General features: G+C 42.1%; 1 protein-coding gene across 1 annotated transcript in view; it reads right to left on the reverse strand.

Annotated features, from left to right (window-relative positions):
- The window catches only part of znf438 (zinc finger protein 438), a 33,238-nt gene extending 19,310 nt beyond the window's left edge, over nucleotides 1–13,928 (reverse strand). Inside the window, exon 1 of the mRNA XM_083680453.1 lies at nucleotides 13,827–13,928. The gene's annotated coding sequence lies outside the window, so the exon portion shown is untranslated. The remainder of the gene's footprint in view (nucleotides 1–13,826) is intronic.
- Between the last annotated feature and the right edge of the window lie 1,520 nt (nucleotides 13,929–15,448).

The following is a 15,448-nucleotide window of genomic DNA, read 5'->3' on the forward strand; positions in this document are numbered from 1 at the left end:
TCCTGTTCTGGCAGCTTAAGCCTTGGCTCATTAAGGGCTGGCCTGAGATCAGACTCTGGACCACGCTAGCCTGTTATCCCTGTGCTTTGGGCTCCAAGGAACAACCATATCGCTGCAGCCCAGAGACCCTACACTCTGCCAGGCACTGCACAGCCTGCCCAGTGGCCAACACACACCACACACACTGCAGATCAAATTGTGTGTCTGTGTCTGTGTGTGTGTGTGTGTGTGTGTGTGTGTGCGCGTGTGTGTGTGTGTGTGTGTGTGTGTGTGATCTAACAAACCTATCCTCTCCTATCCGAACTAATGCCTTGCATAACAAATGTGATTCAGTAGTGTTGGTAATCTCTCTAGCTGCTGCTCTCTCTGTAGACACATGATGTCTACCTTTCAAAGAGGGAGCTCAGATGATGAAGGGTCATAAGCCAGTACGTGTTGTAACTCCATCGTTGGGGCCCTTTATAGGTAGGGCTTACATGGCCTCCATGGTAAAAACATGTGCACCCTCTCCACAGGTCTGAGAGGTGGCTTTGTGAAGTAGGATCTTCTTTCGGGGAGGTGAGCTGAGGGGAGGAGATGGGGGAGGAGGTGTGAGGGAGTTGAGGTCAGGGGAGTGCTAAACTAAAGCGTCACTGGATCTATAGCATTCCAGCACACCTCAGACACTGCCAGCCGGGTGATCTGCAGTTTGTTCGCAAAACAAGGGGAGGGGGTAAAAATGCTCTACTCGATCTACCTTCACAAGTTTAGCACAGTTCATTTGTTGTCATGTAGTCAACTCAGGGAAATGATACTGCATGAGGCAGTTTCCACTATCATTTACAAACCAATACGTGGCTGACTTGCCAACAGGCATGCTTTCAGTACAAGGACATCTCAAGGGGCATAGGTTACAGAGCAGATGAGCAGATTATGTTTAGATTTTCAGGTAGCGGCAGTATTTAGCTGGACTATTATTGGGTTCAGGCAAAGCACTTCACACAAGCTGTGATGGATAGCCAGTTCAGGGCATGAATAACTTACAGCATCCTAAATAATCAGATCACTACTAATATCATTAACGTGCCCCGTAGCTGACACACCCACTAATCCCTCTGCACAATTTCTATGGCCTGCCTGTCAGTCCCTATAACAAATGCCCGAAAATCATGCATCTATTTAACATCAATATTAAGACATTTCATTCGACTCACTCTTCAGACGATTTATTTAATTAGTTGAATACAAATTGGCAGGAGAGGCACATTTGAGGTTACATGGCTGGGTCTCAATTGCCACAGGTAACCTTTTCTGAGGGACTTACAGCATAGCAAATTGATTGCTGCAAGAGCAGACTCATCATCTCAGCTAATTTTTAGCGCGAGGCGAGGGAAAAAAAGAGCCTCTATTTATAACAGCCAGGAACAGGAGTGGGGGATTAGCTTGTCATTAGAATGAAGAGAGAAGAGTAGAATCAATTTCGGGGCTTAAAAGCTGACAAACACAGTTCACTCTCTGCCTTTAGCTTCAAGCGTGCCTCTTGACAGCCCGACGTACCACAGCACAGTGCAGCATGTGAGGATGAGTGTGCTTGGAGAAGGAATTTATGCAGTGACTGGGAAATAACTTTGTTTAGCTGTGTATCACATATTATATTTCTAAATCATATGGCAAAACTTTAAATTGCCCCCATACCTGTGTGGTAACTTTGTTATTATTCTGGTAACAGAATTGAATTGTCATGCTGTTACATAGCACATTATCAATTGCATAGTAATAGGGGTTGAGCAGTTTGTGTTACAAAGGTGGAATTGTTTGTGTTGTAACTAATCATTCAAAACCTAATTACTATGTAATAAAATGTTAATACAAAGTTATTACTAGAGTAATTACAGTGTTACTACACAGGTACAGGAGCAACTTAAAGTAAAGGATTACACAAAATACTATCCCCATCTATTTCCACCTCTTTCACCTCAACCTGTATAATGGAAATGCCCTTGGAAATGTCTCGGAGGCCATAGGTTTCCCAGAATCCCTGAGAGGGAGTGGCCAGGAAGGAAACCCTTTTTCCTGGGGCTTATGCTGCCTTTCAGAATTCTCTGTTGCTCTTCCTACCGGCTCTCACTGCAACGCATCCCCCCCCCACCCCGACCCCCACGATCATATGTCCACAGCTTCAACGGGGCAAGAGGGGGGGACAGGAACCACACAGGAAACTCTGTAACCCAACACAAGGAAGAATAGATTAGGGGTGGTGAAAAAAAAACCTTTAGCGGTAAGTAAACTTTGCAACCAGCACACCACCACATTGTATGTTGGCAGCCAGTGAGGGCAAAGCCATACTGTCTCCATCCGTCCTCCTTAAGCCCACGTGGTGAAGCTATCCGGTGGGTGGAAACAACTTCCTGTGTGAAAGCTGAGTAAAAGCTGTGTGGGTTTGAGCTGCTGGCAGGTAGAGTATGTATGATTCACTGAACTTTACCTGCTGAAGTGTTATCTGTGATTAGGCCGATACATTGCTTCCAGGAGACTTGCAGTTTATGTAAGAGAACAGTCCCTGGTAGAGAAGGCTTTCAAACATTTCATCATACATTGCTTACACATCAAGATCAGTATACCATTCTTATAAGTCTACCTCTGTAAAGTGGACTGCAGACAACAATGTTGAGAAGTAAACCAGGCTCAGAAGGTTGCAGACTCAGATCCCAGGTAGAAGATGGGATAATTTGCCTGTCTTGTTTATAAAGCTCTGATAGCACTATACTGTAGATGTAGGATATATTGTGACATAAGGCAGCAGTGTTTTGGCCTCTCCAGTCAACTGTGAGCTTGTGAGCCTGGAAATGATTAGGCCTCGGAGGGCAATTAGTCCTAGCATCACTGGGCTAAATATAGACAGGCTTGGCAGGTCTGTTCCTGGGTCAGGTCCATGCCGCAAACTCCTGTTTGTTCAATCTGGGCTTGATTTATTTTATACCGATGTGAACATTCCCTTAAGTCGGACAAGACAACGCAACCCAAACACGTCCGTCTATCAGGTGTCCCGAGAGAGATGGAACGGCGTGGGAAAAAATGCAGGAAAAAAAAAAAAAAAACATAAAATAAACAAGATATGTGGGAATGAGATCTCAGGAAACTTTGGGGAAGTTCTAGTAAATTCTGAAGGATAGGCATAATATTCAAACCTATTGGAGCCTCTAATACACTGCAGATTATTCATTAACATGTAGCACACCCATGTCTCATGCTCATATATTTTCTATTGACTGAATTACGTGAAAAATGTGCTGCAGCTTAGTCAGATCCTAGCCTATAGTTGTCCTGCACAACCCCGAATGCTGACCACCACTACAAATGTAACCTCATTAGGGATTGATCAATATGGTTTTTAATAATAATAAGTAATCATTTAATTAATTGAGTGAATGCTTGCCTTTTTTCCAGCAGGCCTGACAGATAAGTTTACAGATTCAGTTTTTCATCCACAAATTGCAGTGCCCTGGAAATTCCCCAAAATGCCACCGAAAATGATTTCACGGGGGCAAGAAATGCCCCTGAAAAAAAAGTTAATTTCCCACACTGCTCCATTGTACAAACACATTTTGTTTACATGTGCTAGCAGCACCAACGACAACTCACTGTAGAGAAATTTGCCTCATGGTTTTTTGCGCCGTGGATCGGTATAACGCATGAAAGGAATATCAGCTGATCACCAATCTCAAATCGGCTTATTCTGATCGGTGTCCAATTGATTGGTCGATCCCTAAACCTCATCATCCATTTCTGGGGTGAGAGAAAACCCTAACGAGATACATCAACTGGCTAAGTGCAATGTCCACCACTCTATCAAACACAGTAGACGAGTCCATTAGGGAAGATAAAAATCAAGGCCTGAATACCAATGGTTTCATAAAAGTAAACCAATTCAACAAAACATGTCTCAGAAAACATGCTTTCCCATGGTGTTGTTCTGAGGAATGCAAAAAAAAATATGTTTCCCAAACCCCCCCCACCCCCAAGAACTAAAATCGCAGAGATTTTATCCAGGAGGTTCGCCCACTCGTTCACCTGGGACAACTCTTGGCCGGTGCAGGCAAGTCAGAAGGTTATAGGAGCCTGGGAATGTTTAACATCAAGAAAGCAATCAGAACTTAGCAAGAGCAGTGGGAATTGGGCAGGAAACATGAAGAATAACCCTTTCCTGCCTGTGAAGGAAAAAAGAGGAAACTATTGAGGATTTGACTTATTTCTACAGTAATGTCACAGAGAGCCTGTCGGCATTTAGGTGAAGAAAAATAAATTGTGGTTGGGGGGGGGGGGGGGGTGGCAGGGGGGGGGTCTTAGCACTTTACATAAGCCTATACATTAAACAGACCTTTACCTACATCAGAGACTGTGTTTTTAAGTACCTATGCTGTGCTAAAAAAGAAAAAATGCAATTCTATATGAAATTTCCCATCACTTTTGTCTCTGTAAAACATGTCTTTTGCAAAGTCATATCGGGAAAATGTTCTGGCAGTATACTGAACTAAACACTAATTACATAAGCCAGCTCAGGAAACAGAGCTTTGCTTTGTAGCCAGGGCAGAGAACACTTATCAACAGTAATTTTTGCTCTAAGTAGTGCTGTGCGGTCACGTGACTACAGTGTGTAGAACAGACAGGGCTGCGCAATAAAACCTAGAGGAGAATCACAGAAACTGGAGGCAGGACGAATCCTCTCTGGTCCAGATGATTCCAACAGAGACTCCAAAATGAGATGAATGAACTACTGTGGCTACATGACGGATTCCTATTCTGAGAAGAAGGTCATGGCACTAACTAAAATGTCTTGATGGCCTAAGTGAGTGCAGCTGACACACTTACCAAAGACACAGTAGAAATTAAAAATAATTAAAAATAAAGCCATGAGAGAAAGGGAGCACTTCCAGTATAGGGGAAAAAAACACTTGCCTGGCCATTTTACTGTGTGCTAAATCTATTACTCTGTGATTGTACACACGATTAGAGCAAGCCACCTTTTGATACCCCCGGTATTGAAGTGATGATTACACACTTAATAAATGGGTGAAATGCATATTACTGAATCAAAGACTGTCAAGAAACTAATAGGCCTAGTTAACGGTCTATTAACTAATTATTAACACTTTAACCACCAAAAAGATTCTTTCATGTAAAGTTACATAGATTCTCATTAAATTGTACAACAAAAAAAGAACACATTAGCATCACCAATGCCAAAAATCTAGTGCCAGATCTCCCTGACAACAGCACTAGAATAAGGAAAGAACTGGAACTAAATCCCACATAAAAAGAGGCTCTTTTGGCAGAGCATGCTGGTGATAAAACGGTGGACATGCTCAATGGACAGCTTATAAAAATGTTTGTTAATCTATCATTCACCACATGAGGAATGAGATAACAATATGGTTCGGCTTCACAGCGGTTTGGGTACGGGAAATAGATCGAAGTGTGTCCTTAGAGTGACATAATTTATTGAAATAAATTCGGTTGACTTAAAATATGTATAGCGAATGCATTATGAACAGTCCTTCAGAGAGTGCAGAGGGATTTTACTCTTTGCTCTTTGCAACAGATGTCCCGTGTGACACAAGACAGAAAAAAAAAAGAAAAGAAAAATGTTTCTTATGGTTTAATTTAGTCTTTCATGAATGGAGGGATTTCCTTTTGAAGGTTGATTTGAGTATATAGACAATTTGGGTTTGCACTCTCTGCAAAGATTTCAATCTTAATTACTTTTTTAATTAGCTGTGATTCTCTGGGAAAATGTAGGCCTAATTCACATCCCTTTAAACAACTACAGGCCATGAAAAATTTATGTCCTCCCTCCCCATGTGACACTGATTCGCAAGTTTGTCTTTGCTGACATTTGGGGAAAAAGGCCCACCTTCAGCAAATGCAAGCTCTGGATCTCTAATTCCAGTGCCTGCGAAGCATGACCAGATCAGCTTTTCCTTGTCCACTGCAGACTTATAGAGACACATCTCTGGATTTATGTTTAGCGTTTTCCAATGAAAGAGGGACGGCCTACGTAAAAGCAACATTCTGCTTTCTCTGAGCATGTAATAAATAGGGTTCCTCTGCACTCATTGCTTCACGTAGCATTTCCCCAGGCAGATCAATGAAGCATTCAGCTAATCAAAGAGGAAAGCAGCCGTAGGAAGAATAAGGATAGGCTTGAGGGACTTAGGAGCATAGGTGTTGAGTAAATCCTATGTGTTTATCATTCATTAGATAAATGGATCAGTTGGGTTATCTGTCCCATCCTCTGTCAGATAGTGGACCATGGCTGGTGAATGACTTTTTTTTATTTTATCACCACAGCATGAGAGGCGGGCCATGCTTGGTCATGTGACCTTATATGATGGACTCCAGGTGAAATTGGAACGTGAGCATAGGCCGTCGACCCCTGAAAAGCCTCATAAGTTAGAGCCCAGAGGGGCTGTGTTGAAACAGCTTATGTGTGTTGTCTTTATGGCTCTGGAAAACAGACCCCTTCTCAGTGAGGTCTGAGAACACTGTGGACCGCCAGGGCAAAGGCTAGAGACAGACAGAGAGAGGGAGGGGAAGGAAAGGTAAGGTCCAGCTGAGCCAGCTGCATGCTATTACTCCATTCCCCCTCCGCAGGAAATGAGCAATCATTTAGTACTGACAGGTACATGCTGAACCTCACTATCTCTCCTCTAAAACCTACCAAATAATGTATTACAGCAGTTTAGCATTAACCTTAAGGCTCACTTCACGTCTTTGCCAAGGTTGGTCTCATACCTTTTGTGTGTTTTCCTCAGTAGGATAAAAGATGAAGTAAGGGTGGAATAGTTGCCTCTGAGACAGGAAAAACATAACAGTAGACGAAAAACTCCTAAAACATCTGAAGCACTTTTCTGGTCGTGAAAAGCAGTAATTTAGAGGTCTCCTGTGAGCTGTAGAAGGTTTTAGCGTGTCCAACTTGAACTGGGGTGTAGCTGAGGGCTGCCTTAATGCACTGCCAGGTCTCTTGCTCTGTGGAGGGAGAGACAAGCCCAAAATGGCCAGCTCTGGATCTGAGGGACCTAAATACTGTACACTTTCTCCACAGTGATGCTGTGAATTAAACCACAACCAAAAGCCATTGAGAGATGACCAACTACCACTTCCCCTCCATCATAGCCGACAACCACAGAGCTATCACTATCCTTCAGAATAAGCAGACATAGGTGAGGTCTTTACCTACTGTCGAACACAAGGAAATTAACTTCTAATCTAGAATTCTGCCCCAAAAAAAGAGGTAGCAAGAGGTTGTATTTGTTTGTTTGATCCATAGAGGCATTAAAATGTGCAATATGTAACATTCAAGCTTTCTAAAAGCATACTAATGGTTGGAATGACTATGTTTAATTGGAAGCGATCAGGGAATGAGATCTATTGAAATAAATATTTCATTTACGGGTTAGTTTTGGTCCTGAAAAGCACTTTCTAAAATGGAGTGTCCTACCCGACACTCAGTTTCTATACAAACATGTTTTTACTGCCCAGGGATGTTCCAGGGGAGTGGACCTATTTTTGTCTTTCTGTCTCTGGTGGCTACCTCCTCTAATCGTTGGCGCATGCAGAAACACAACAACTAATGTCAAACATTGGATGTCCATTTCGGGGGGGTTATATTATCAATAGGGAGGATGTTGTTTGGAACTTCGAACTGAATTTTGCTGCGGTGGCCAGAGGTGGCTCCTTTAACAGCCAATTTTAAAAAGCAGGATGCTCCATAATCAGATAGACTTTCAGGGCTAAGATCTGAGAGAGAGAGACCTTCCTACTGTCTACGCTTAGCCTAATAGTACTCTTCAGGGTAAAAAGGGCCCTGGTTGTACTGTCAGTTGTAAATATATAAAAAGTTGTAAATATAAAATTTAAATATTACAAGCTTCATTTATTCCATAAGAGACTAATCAAATGAAACATCCAGTGCAAATAACACTGTGCCAATGCTGCACAGGGTAGAGCTGACAGCAATAAAACAGACTGGAGTAAACAAGCAGTCGGCCACATTGTTTTGTCTGTGACAGACCAACAGCGCCTCAGGCACAGGAACCGTCTCTTGCTAGACAATTAGGCTACTCCAAACCACAGATGTTAATTACTATAAAACAACTAGAGAGATGATGAATGAACATATCACTGACCCGACGTGGCTTCCCTTTCTATTACAATGGATTACCTACCATTGTATTCTGTGGCATGAGAGCACGGAGCATGGAGCTCAGCTGAGAAGAGAGAACATGGTTCTTGTAAAGGTTTGGCTCATCGTGAATGGCTGTTCAAAGGGAAACCCACAGGAGATGAGAGTCCTTAGTAAACCAACCACTCCAGTATAGGCCTGATATACTGTAACCTGGCCTGTAAGTGACCTCTCTCTCACACGCACACACGCACGCACTGAGGAGAGCTGGATACAGTATCTCATAGCCAGCTCCTCTGAGATTTAGAGTTTCATTCAGCATCCATTTATCAAGCGATAAAGATCAGCCAGTGAAAATCCTGCAGCGTCATCCTTTGACCAAGCCCCTGGACCATTCACATCCCAGAGCACAACCATCCTTAACAGGGCAGCAAGGCCCACGTCTATAGTGTACATCACTCAGTTTTATGGGAAAAGGGTGGTGTAGGATTTAACAAGACATTTTACTCGTCAAGAGAACCGACATTACATAACCATAAAACAATGAGGTCCACAAATCTCTGCCTGACTTGCGATGTAAGCAGGGCTTGTTGTGCGGTCCTTAATGAATACCACTGCCTAGAAACAGACTGGTGAAGCCATGCTGTGTGCCTTGCCTATATGAGCAAAAGCCAGAAATTCTACTCAAGTACAAAAAGTCTTAACAATAAAATCTTAACATAGATCTAAGATCACATTTTCAAAAACAGCAGGATGAAAGACTCTAGGTCCACATCAAACTCCGTAATAGAGCATGAAATACAGCTCTGGGGTTAAAGTGAGCCGCTGTTCACCCGAGTGTGTCATTTTCCTCCGAGCCTGTGCCATAGCTGGAGTGGTTCCACTGACCAGGGGCGTCTGTGGTTTGTGCGCCAGTCCGCCCGGTGAGGCACTGCGGCAGGCAGGCAGGCAGGCAGGCAGGCTCCCCGCCCGACACAGAGCACCCGCGCTTGGGGAACATCTGAGTAATGGCAGGGTAACATGATCCAGGGAGGGAGGGAGAGGGAGCAACGCTGACACCTAAATCATAGCTGGAGGATGGGGGAAGAGAGAGGAAAGGTTTGGGAGGAGGCCTGGAGACAAGAGGATGAAAGTAAGCGTCACTGTGCTGCCTCTTAACACACGCATGTGTCACACCCACTCCTGGGGTAGGAAGTAACTCAGAGGAATGACAAGGCGTGGGCCTGGGTTTCCACCTCACCGCAATGGACATGTTTCAATACAAAAAGCCCACATGAAATGAGTTTTCTCCTAGGCTTATATAATTGAGTGATCTAACAGTCATGGCTAAATAAAACGTATTTAAAACAGGAAAAAGGCACTGCACACTGATGGTTGTGTCTCTATCCCATATGGACCCATGTCCAACTGCATCCAGGCCACATTGATGTCTTTCCTAAGGTACTCCAGTTTCCCCTCCCGTGGAGGCCAGTCACTATTACAGTATTCCCTAGGACTGCTGACAGTTTCTTCCTTTTCTCTGTTTACAGTGTTAGAAGGTTCCCTTTTCAACACTGCTGGCCAGGTGACTTACAGAGGGAACTTATGCTGAAACACGAGATCGTCAGCTTACTGTATGAGACGTGAGTGGCGCCAATTCAGCTGTGTCATGTTATTTTCACTCTGTTACTGTACACCGGAAACACGGTTTCCTATCGTCAACCAACTGTAGGCTTTCAACTCTGGGGCCAGAGGATGTGATCAAACACATTAGCATTTTCACTCGTCACTGAACAATGAAGGAAAGAAATGCTTCACGAGTGTATACTTTACAGCCAAATGTCTCCATTAGAAATGCAAATCCAAATAAGCACTTTCTTGTCACAAAGTGAACACATTTCATACACGACTGTCTCTATACACTCTGTTACTGCCATTAGGCCTACTTAATTGCAGAGGATTCATTCAGGGACAAACGCTACATCCCAGAAAAAGTGAATCAAAATGTCTAGAATTGTTATTCACTTTCTCTAGGATAAGCCTAAGATGTACCAGTTAATGAAACATTCACCAGAAACAGAAACACATCCATTTCCATCTACAACATGGTTTCCATGTATTATTCAAACTTCAGATGCACTTTCCTTGCACAAGGTATTGACTATTCCTCCTCCTCTGTACTCCTACAAGGTGGGTTTCTGCAGCACTGAGAATACACTAACTGGACACTTTATTAGGAACACCTGTACACCTTCTCATGGTGGAGGTGGTGTAATGCTGTGGGGAATGGTTTCTTGGCACACTTTGGGCCCATTAATACCAATCTATCATCGCTTGAATGCCACAGCCTATTTGAGTATTGTTGCTGACCATGTGCATCCCTTCATGGCCACAATTTACCCATCTTCTAATGGCTACTTCTAGCATAGCATGATAATGCATCATGTCACAAAGCAAAAGTCATCTCAAACTGGTTTCATGAACATGACAATGAGTTCAGTGTTCTTCAGTGTCCTTCCCAGTCACCGGATCTGAATCAAATAGAACACCTTTGGGATGTGGTAGAACAGGAGATTCACAGCTTGAAAGTGCATCTGAAAAATATATAGGAATTGCGTGATGCAATCATGTCATCATGGACCAGAATCTCAAAGGAATGTTTCCAACAACTTGTGGAATCAATGCCACAAAGAATTAAGGCTGTTTTGAGAGCAAAGGGAGGCCCTACTCAGTATTAGTATAGTGTTCCTAATAAAGCGTTCGGTGAGTATATATTAAGTCCCTGTGATTAGCGTAAATCACTTGAAATGTTGAATTGCCTTTTAATCTACAGCCAACAATTGAAGCCTGGTCAGGTTAAAGAATCAAAGGTGATAGATAAAGAGAATGTTGAATTATTCTTTTTCATACATTTTCATTCCAAATCAAATAACTCCTTTTGTGGAAAACTGGAGAGGTGAATATCATCAAACAGAAATATTCCTATGACCACACTGGATTTTCCATTTTGCAAATTAGGCCTACACATTGTGTGGCTTGGTACGGTTTTGCTAAGAATAGGCTAGGGTAACTTAATATCATACTGGAAAATTACCATTTTGACAGCAAGATTACAGCCTAAATGACCACAGCATAAGGAATGCATTACATCTAAAATACAGTATGTACTGTACATTCATTTGTATATTTTGGCATGTGTCTCATCTTCAGGCAGCTCTGAGTTCATATACTGTACCGGTAACTATTCAGCCTGAACATACTGTATCATCAGAACTGGCCTTGTGTCTCAAAGGGACTCAAAACACCTTTGTATGCGTTGTATAGCATACCTTCTTTCAACGTGTGCGTGCGCACACACACAAACACACACACACAACAAATAGCCCACTTGGGTGGTTGTGTAGAGTTGAGCATTAGTTCAGTATAAGCAATCTCTCTACTTTCTGTGGTATTGACTTGGTTATGATTGACCGGAAATGTAAAATAAGCAGCTCAGTTTCCTCAGCCCCCCTGTCCCCTCACCACATGTGAAACCACATTGGAGCTGCTATGCCAAAGTAAATCCCTAACATCTTTCGAATGGAGTTTGTTTGTTTACTCTAGATCTGAGTCCCACACTTCCAGTGACTTGTATTTGACACATTCTTGCTTATAGAAAACAGGGGAAATGACAGTCCAGTGTTTGCTACAGGGTACATACAAATTCTAATAGTGTATGTCAGGACACCAGCATTACAGTAGGCTTATTCACTCATAAAAGCTTGACTAAACAAGCTATGCAATTCACATTATAGTAATAGTAATTAAGTAACATTATAGTTTGTTTGGAGCTAATCTATTTCAAGGACCAACATTTGGAGACAACCGAGATCACCCTGAAACAACATGGAGGGAGAACTCTGGCTGAGACGGCACTGGCTTAGAGAAATGTCCCCCTCTTTCTCTCTGCCAGTTTTCATCATAAACTCACCTCAGTGCTTCATATAATACCTCCTTTTGTGTATCCTATGCATATTCAGTGTTGCTCCTGAGATTTACAGCCATTCATCTGACTGAGGCATGCCCTAGGCCTCACTCATAAGTAGGTAACAACAACATACATCAAATATGAATGGCAATAGCACCAAGGTTACAAATGAATTTGCCCCTCGCATATATTGTTGTGAGATAACACTGGCACCATTATATATAAATAAAACTAATATATTCGTAGTGCTTTGCAACTTCTGCAACCTACCGCCAGGACAGCTTCAGCAGACTGGGAGGATTTAAGGGGGCTCACACCCAAGTCTGCAGGGGCTAGTCCAAATAATCAGTCCAACCAGTAACATGACAATGGCAAGTTGAAGCATAATAATCATCTGTTACACAGGGCAAATGCTGGGAAATGCATCTTTGCTTTCTTAACAGCTCATGTCTTGGTTTATTTACATTTATTTTGGGGGGTGTATTTGCATTTCACTGGTGTTATATCGTTTCTGGCTGGTTCCTTCGATCTTGACTCGACATCTTACACGGTTTCACTTTATCTTACGATATAGCCTAGGCCTCTAAATTAAGCTTATTTAGATAGAAATTACTACATTGCAACATACTAATTACATAGTAATAACCAATGAATAAGGCAACTTGTTTGTTTCTGTTTGGCTTCATTATAACAAGCACTACAATAGCATTTGGTACCAGGAAGGCCTAGTTACCAATTATGTTGACATTTTTTTAAGTAGGCTTGACCTTATCCGAAAGTACTGTAGGTCTACTCATACAAATGGAACATTACTGCTAAATAAAGTGCTACCGAAGTCACATGGCCTATATCTAGGCCCAAGTGTTGCCTTACATTTGGTACATTCATCATCACAACTTTTTCAGCGAAAAATCTAAATCACCAATCTAATCATATTAAATGTGAAGTGAAACCATCACCTGAAAAAGCCAAGCAACACAGAGGGGAGCTTCATTTTCTGTTCTCCATACAAGACAACAACTGCAAGTAGTGAAAGAAGATAAACAGTTTCTACCAGGGTTTTCTACAATGTGTTTGAGTTACAGGTGGTTACATTGCCATACAGTACCAGGGCCAAATAATCACTCAGGTCTGCTCATGTGATATGTTTAGCACTCAGATACATCTCTGTGACACCTGCAAGTAGTATCAGCCAACTAATAGTGTATTGTACAACATAGACTACAGGTGTGAAATTGACTGTCAGGGGCAGACGTTTCTTATTGTTTAGGCCTGCTACGGCGTACAACAACAATGCTGATTGTTATTGTTTTGCCATAGCTCACACCATACTAAACAGATGATTGCACCACTGTTAAATGTTTATTCTGACAACGTATTGATTTTGCTGACAATGTGTGTGTCATCATGAAGGTGCCTTGCAAGCTGACCTATGACGTGAGCAAATGCAGGAGAGGGGCAGGCATTCTCACTTCACTATTTGACACACTTAAAAACAAACTACATAGGGCTACTGTATAGGTTACAGGTTATATTTACTTATTTTTTCAGATATGCATGACATGGAAAGGCCAAAGCCTATACTATCTCTGTCTGTAACAATATCCATATTTGGCTGAAATGACTATCGTTATACCATTGCAAAGGAACCATTGGTTTTCATTATCTATAGCTAAAGGCCAAAGACATTATTTACCGACGCATTTGCAGACATCTCACCTGTATCTCCAGTTGTTAGGAGGTTTCTTCGTTAATTAGCAAATTGCGACATATTAATTTCTTGTAGGACAGCCGATCTTCATAACTGTCTCTGTTCAGCCATTTTGAGCTGTACCTTTAGTACAGAACCGTGGGGGAGATTTATTAACTCGCTTGCCATTTAATCTCTTTTTCTCGTATATCTATTATGAAAACAATCTAGGAAGTATAACTTTGGTAACTAAATGTTTTGATAAATACGATTTGTATTAATATTGTAAACAATACAAGATCTTGCAGACACCTATTTGTCTACACCCCCTTTTCAAGTAAAATGGTACAGCTCGTGATTTTCTGGTTTATCTCCGCAAATGTAGCCAATCAGCTGCAGCTCTCATGCAGCCCACCAACGTTGTCAGCAGAGAGTAGGCTGTCCTCTGCAAGCTGGTAAATATATTGAGTACAGGCAAGGAATGAAATTGGTACAGGACAGAATTGAGTAGACAAACACTTTCAAATGCATCTCGCTCGCTCATGTGAAATAGACATACTGTGAATGTTTGAATAATCTTAAATTCTTAAACAGTTTTTTTTAATGTTAATTTGGAAAATGGCTCAAATGTTTTTTTTTTAAATATATATATATACTCTTCTAGCTGGCCCATTTGCAGATACATCTGGTAGCAGGTTTCCTTGCAATGTCCTGTACTGACTGTCAGTCACTTTTATTCCTGTAGTGCCCCATGACTGAAGGTCTACAGTAGATGTAGCTTTAATCTGTGCCAGCCCACCCACATAAACTACAGTTTGGTTCTAACAGAATGTCTATTGTAGTGTATGATATACTTGATTACAGGGATTCCAACTGTATATAGACCCCAGTGGAGGCTAGGGTCATTGTAATGCATGAAATGGAATTACACAATGAATCTCAGAATCTGAGTTCAGTTTCCATGATAGCACATTGCATTGTTGCTGAAACCTGTTTGTCTTCACTTCCACAAACATATTGTGTCTTAGTCCCTGCTCTTGGTGTCATATGCTGACTTCCTGGGTGCAATCAAGCATGGTGTTGTTAGTTTTGCGATTTGAGTCACCTGGGGCTACACATGTCCTGTTCAGTTAACCGCTGTCAAAGCCCACAGTCAATGGTCTCTGGCAGGTGGTGTTGCTCTCTGCTGTGGCAGTGAGGCAGAGAGAGGGGCTTTTCACGGTCCCACAGACGCACGCTGTGTTGAGGAATCCCCCTCACAATCTCTCTCTGTCCTACATACAGGTTGTTTCTTTCTTTAGCATATGGTGTTATAGGTATAAGAATAAACACAGAATATTACAGGAAGTCACCCATGGTCTCCAAAATGCACCGGCAGTCTACCACCCTAACACCAATATGCACCAGCACTCTATTAGAACTAGGGTGAAACAACACAGTTACAGCCAGGTACTAGGTAGTGTGTAATGATTGAGGTTGTTTTCTTTCATGTTGATTGTTGTCCAGAGGCAGCCTATCAATATTTCAAATCTTCCAAAGCAGAAAGTGACATTAGGGAGTTAGGTGGCTCTGGCTTTTGAATAAATATGGAGGTAACTTTCTCTTTTTCCTCAATAAGAGTACTGACATCAAAAAGATTTCTTCAGAATCT

The sequence above is a fragment of the Argentina silus genome (genome assembly GCF_951799395.1).
Source record: "Argentina silus genome assembly, chromosome: 1".
In the NCBI taxonomy this organism is placed as follows: Eukaryota; Metazoa; Chordata; class Actinopteri; order Argentiniformes; family Argentinidae; genus Argentina; species Argentina silus.